Here is a 6673-nt window from a genome sequence, read left to right as displayed (position 1 = left end):
TTTGTATCAGATTGGTTTGTGCCAGAATAGAATCGAATGGAATAGAACAGAACAGAACAGAAAAAAGGTCTTATTCTGGAGAAACAACTCTCCTGTCTGTCTGCCTAATGTGTTCTGGTACTGCCATTAAAAACAGCGCTGAGAGATTACAGGCTAGACTGGTCTTTGGCGTTCACCTCAGGCAGCGCTCTAAACGTTTTCCACGCATCCCCCTCAGAGTCATTAGCTTCTCCAAAAATGGTGTCTGCATCCTGAACCTTGATTAGAGAGAAAGAGAAAGAGAGGGTGAGAGAGAGGGAGTGTTGTGGTTTGGGGCCCAGCCCTGCTCTAAGCCCTCTACCCCGGAGGAGCTGAGACCCACGTGCCTGCTTGCCTCTCCTCCGTCCTCCCCTAGTGCAGTGAATCCCTCTCCTCCTGGAGTTTGTTTGCCATGTTAATTGCTTATTCATGTGCCTGCCAGGGTCTTCTTTCTCCTCGGTATTGCAATATTGTTTCTAGCCGCCCGCCAGGGGAACTTCAGTTTTGTTTCGGTCTCTTTACGAGCTGCAGTCAGTCTCGTTGGAGGTCCACTGAGGGTCAGAGCTGAACCACAGAACAACACATGGACCACATGTATGGACCACTGGTGAGGTTCTACTCCTCTATCTCTATGGTCCAGTGGAGCCCCACCCCAGTCTAACACATATGGCCCGAATATTCAGATGCTACTAATGGCCTGAGGCAAATGTGCTAGATTAGGGCTGGAACTAAACTGCAGGAGGGAGTATCTACAGGATCTGTCTGGAGTCCCTTCCCCAAATACATCTGGCTCTGCGAGACCTATGGACATGAACACATGTCTCATATGAAAAGCTAAAGTCAGACAATGCCCACAACGTTGTACTGTGGTACTGCTTTATTTCTTATGAACATTCATAGGGGAGAAGCTCATCAGATGATAAGAGCAGCATATCGCTAATGGAGACCGCTAACGGAGACCGCTAACGGAGACCGCTAACGGAGACCCTCTCAGTCGCTGGCCTGAGGGTTTGAGGCAGAGCACTAAAATTAGCCAGAGTCATTGCCCTTGCTTATTTTAGTTCTGTGCCTTTAATGGGGATGAGCGATTATGAGAGGCCACTCAGCTATGTCCTGGACCTGTTAATCTGGAGGGAATATGGAGCAAGGTAGAGAGAGAAAGACAGATGTCAGGGCTGGCTCAGATGCCACGCCTTCTACCTCCACAAGAGCGAGTCAGTCCTAGACTGACTCGGCGCAATCAGCAATGATCCGTTTCACCTGTGGCCATGACTTCTTTTAAGGAAGCTTGTGGAGACGGATCATTGCTGATTCGTTTTGGTCATGCCGGTACGACTTCAGCCCTTCTCTGCTTTCTCTGTCATAGCGCTGTGTTGTGAGGTGTCTCGCCACCTTCCTCTCTCGCTTGTTAATCCTGTCACTTATTCGGGTTTCTATCTCCTGCGCCGCTACCTGGCCTATCTCAAGTTTTCCTCCATCTGTTTCTTTTCCTATCTGTTATTCATTTATTTTGGGAAGGTTTTGTTTTGTTACTTCCCCTGGCATTCTTGCTTTCGTTTTTACGCGACGAGTTTTTTTCCACGTCTTTTGAGTTGCCTTTATTTTTCTCCCCTCTCGCTACGGGTGAGTTTTGCGTTGTATGCGTTGAGTTTTCCGCGTCATTTTGTGTTGGTATTTTTGCCACTGTGCATGTGTATTACTCTCGCACTCACTACTTACATCACGGCTTATTGGGCCAGTCCAAGCCGGGTTATGGCACCATACCCACCACGTTACAGAATCTACAAGAGAGAAACAGACAGATGGAAAGAGGACAAGAAAGGTGGAGAGTAAGAAACACACACGCATGACTTGGCACTGCGACAGGCACACCAGGGACCATACACTTGCACTCGCTACATCATGCCACGCCACCCCAACACAACCCCACCCAACCACAACCACCCTCCTCCCCCTTCAGCACTTAAACGTCCTGAGATGTACGAAGTCCAAGGTCACCACAGTTAACGTTGCTGAGAAACAGCCCTGCAAACAAAACATAACGAAACAAAAGCACAAAACAAGGCACAGATAGGAGTAGAGAAAGATTTGGTGCAGACGTTGGGAACTGGGGTGGATGTTTGCAGTGTTTTCCTCAAAAAAAAGAGAAAAGGTAGACACTTTTGCCAAGTTGCATAGCAGGGGCTTTGTGGTCAGTGCTCTGTGGTGAGGCTACACCCATTCCCTCAGTCCAGGCTGACCCTTAACAGGTCTCAGATCAGTGTTTGCAAACAAGCACTGGGCTGCACAACCAAACAAGGACCACTGGGGTCAGCGGAAGAGAGAGGGAGAGAGAGCAAAGCCTCGTCTACAGAAATTCTCTACCTGATCGTTACTGGCACGTTGAAGGAGGGAAAGTCGTGGCCGTGAATTTGTTTACTAGGAGATTTGGTTCTGTGCACCATGAGCACAAGCCAGAGAAAACGGAACCTGAGATCACTCTCTTTCCTTCAGTCCTTGAATGAACTACGCTGGAGAATCTCTCCACGCTCAGTGTCAGAACATAAGTTGGGAGATCTTGAAAAACAAACACGCGTATGTACACACACTGCCCTCTAGTGTATACAACATCAGTGTCTCTGATTTCACCATATGGAAGAGCACGTTGAGTTGCCAGACAAATGGACCACGTCACAACTACTTTAACTCATTTTGTGTAATCTTACACACAATTACCTGAAGCTGCTAATGTGAAACAGGACAGAATGGTCAGTTTAATTTAATTCGGGAAATTACCGAAGTCCTTTGTCAGCTGGCCTAGCAAAACGCTACTGAAGCGGTAGCTGGTAAATCTGTGGATGTCGTGGTCTGGAGCTTTAAGGTATGGTCTGATGCTCCAGTCTGATCTTTCAGTCTGATCTTTGTTTATGTAGTACTCAGTCATGTATCCCAGGCATCAGAGCAGTTTAAGTTCCTTTGAACTGGTATTGGACACCAGTCCCATTCGAGGCCTTCCACTGTGTCTGTGTTTTGTTTTCCCCAATGCTTTCACAAGGGAATTCTGTGGGTCACATTTGTACATTTCAGTGACACCCAAACACGCGATTCCCCAGTCACCGCTGTCACCATATATGGCTGTTCTCTTTTACTTCAGTGTGAATCTAAAATTGATTTATCTGTTTCTATCAGCCTGGTGGCAGTGGTCTCACTTGCTTATGTAAATGTTTCCTTTGTTATATTTGTAAAAATTCATAAAAACATGTCTCCATGAAGTAATGGCTTGAACCAGACTACAGATTCAGCTCTTTCAGGAGTTCCACCAGACCAACTAGAAAATATCAGCGTCAAACAAGGTGTTGACCACCCTCCTATTCCCCAATAAAACCACTGCACACTCCATGGGTCAAGAAAAGCTCATGGTTTGAGCTGTGATTATAACCAGGGCCACCAGTGGCTATGAATGCAGGAGTGTGGGGCATGTTTACACAGAGCCTCCCTCCGAGCTGTGTAAACATATTCACCTTTATGTAAAGCACTTTGAATCACTTCTGCGAATTTAATATGTTGTTCATATACAGCTGCCTTGCTTGCGTTTGTCTGAACTTGCCTCCATGCACCATGAGTCATACATCAGAACGTACAAGAGAAAACGAGGTTCTGAGTGGACTGGGTTTGTCTCACTAAGAGCTATTGTGAGGAACGCAAGGTCCATGGTAATCACCAGATGCAATGCAGTGCTATTCTTGAGCGGTCCCCACCAGTGGTGATGTCGTAGCGGTCCCCACCAGTGGTGATGTCGTAGCGGTCCCCACCAGTGGTGATGTCAGCTCTCCCCACCAGTGATGATGTCAGCTCTCCCCAATAGTGGTGATGTCGCAGCTCTCCCCACCAGTGGTGATGTTGCAGCTCTTCCCACCAGTGGTGATGTCGTAGCGGTCCCCACCAGTGGTGATGTCGCAGCTCTCCCCACCAGTGGTGATGTCGTAGCGGTCCCCACCAGTGGTGATGTCGCAGGTCTCCCCACCAGTGGTGATGTCGCAGGTCTCCCCACCAGTGGTGATGTCACAGCTCTCCTCACCAGTGGTGATGTCACAGCTCTCCCCACCAGTGGTGATGTCGCAGCTCTCCCCACCAGTGGTGATGTCGTAGCGGTCCCCACCAGTGGTGATGTCACAGCTCTCCTCACCAGTGGTGATGTCACAGCTCTCCCCACCAGTGGTGATGTCGTAGCGGTCCCCACCAGTGGTGATATCGCAGCTCTCCCCACCAGTGGTGATGTCGCAGCTCTCCCCACCAGTGGTGATGTCGTAGCGGTCCCCACCAGTGGTGATGTCGTAGCGGTCCCCACCAGTGGTGATGTCATATTAAAAACTGCTCAATCTTCGCTGTCTAGAACAGTCTGGGATGCACAGACCTCATTTGGTTATCCAACAGGCCTGATTATGTGCTTGAAAGAGAGGGCTAGGGGATGAAGATGCCTACTGTTTATAGATGTTTTATAGACGCCCTTTTCAGTTAGATTAGTCTTTGAGGATCTATCCAATTCCAAAATTGCAGAAAATTGTCTGTGCAGTAGGGAAGTGTTGACAGCCGTTTCTCTGTAGGAGGATTTAGGCCACATGGGGATAAGGGTCCAGATGAATCCATTAATTTAGTCTAGTGGAGCTGCATGATATGAAAAGTCATTATTTGCCAAAAAACAAACAAAATCCCAAAACAAAAACAATTGTTAAAGCACCCTACAAAGCCAATATAGCTTTAATTGTCTGTAATTGATTGCTAGTTACATGTTAGGGGTGCAGCAGTCTCTTCCATAAGGTTCCATGTGACTTACCACAGTTTCAATTTTACATTTACGGCATTTAGCAGACGCTCTTATCCAGAGCGACTTACAAAGTGCTTTGCATCTGATCACAGAATTCATCCTAGGTAATAGTACGGATAGGTCAATAGTCAATTATCATCTAAGAATGATCTGTGTGTGTGTCCACAAGTGATTGTGTTTCACTGCAAAGTATTGAGTGCAGGTCATGCTAACAGAAATAATAGTTACTTATCTTAATGTATACTTACAATTATTTTCATTTACAGAACAGCTTGGATTCAATTGGAATTCTTATATATGGCTCTTATAAATGATCCTTCATATAAATCCTTGAGAGGCTGCGTGAGCCTTGCACAATCTTATACATCCCTGTTTTTGTTTTATAATGAACATTATTATAATTAGTAGTAGTAATTGCTCTAGAAATTGCATATAATATGTAAATTAAAAATATCAAATATTATACTAACCTACCAGTCACTGCATGGTCCATTTTTTCAATGAAATAAATGCATTAAATGAATAAATTATTTGAAAATATGCAACAAATCGTCATTTCTTGCTGATATTCTTTTGGTCACCAGAAAAGGTGAAGACACTTCTCAATATTTCATTACGTTTTCAGAGACTTTTCCTAAATTCTATTGTTCGTGAATAGGTTTTGGGTGAAATACATAAGGAGCAATGAAATGTATAGTATTATAAATGTAAGCTCAGAAAGAGAGAACTGAGCATTAAATGAGAGAGTTGCATGAACAGTTGCAGGAGTCTTAACCAAAAACATGCTTCCCCCTCAAGTGCATTACTGAGTGTCTCCACAAAACCTTTTGTTCTACACCAGGCTAGCTAATACGTTCCTCCATTGAATTTGTGAACATTTTTTACTTGTAAACATTTTTTTATATGGCTAATTCTCATAAATTGTTTAGTTCTTGCCAGAAAGCATCTACAACACAGAACATTATTAAATCCAATAGTTCATATTGCAACAAACAGATTTTACATTCAAGATGAACCCAATAAGTTTCCAACTCTACAATGTACATTTGATTATTTTTAAAAACAACAGTTGTTGTACAGTGATAGAAACCGTAGACTAGAGCGAATCTTACATTAACTCGGTATCTTAACAACTCTGTGTTTTAAGAGTGGTCATTGCTTGATGATAATTGGTGCTTTCTAACTTTGTGTGTGTGTGTGTGTGTGTATATATATATATTTATTAATGGAGAGGTTTGTGTGATTTCATGCTTTAAATCTGCGTTATTGCATTTGTGGAAAACCACAGAAATCCTGCATTCATCACTGAACTACAGTGAATAATAATATAGTAGTATTAGTAATATAGTAAAATAATAATTAAAAACTTAAAAAAAAAACCTGACGTTGGATAAAAAAAAAAACTCCAAGAAAAAGTGATTATACAATTTTAAAATTAATTTATTATAGTTTCTTTGTCATAGAATTCATATTTTTTTCTGTTCAGGTTAACATTGAGCCATTCATATACAGAACAAAAAAGCTTCAAATGTTGTCAACAACAAAAGGAGGGAAGAGCCCATCTGGAAAAGGGGCCACCTGCATTCACACACACCCAACAGATTCAGCCATTCTGGGGGAGGACGTTGGTGAAGTGGTCTGAACCCTGGATGAGACACAACAGAATATGAACACGAGAGGGGCTGGAACACCAAGCCGCTGAAGACACACATGTACACACATTCACACACTCCGGGCCAAGCAACCACAACCGCACACACACACACACACAGTGGTACAACTGGGCTAGCCTGTCCACTCTGGCATATTCTCTCAAGCCAAAGGCCTGGCCACATGGATGGACACAGCCCT

This window comes from Brachyhypopomus gauderio, chromosome 8 (assembly GCF_052324685.1).
Source record: "Brachyhypopomus gauderio isolate BG-103 chromosome 8, BGAUD_0.2, whole genome shotgun sequence".
In the NCBI taxonomy this organism is placed as follows: Eukaryota; Metazoa; Chordata; class Actinopteri; order Gymnotiformes; family Hypopomidae; genus Brachyhypopomus; species Brachyhypopomus gauderio.
This window is presented reverse-complemented; position numbering follows the sequence as displayed.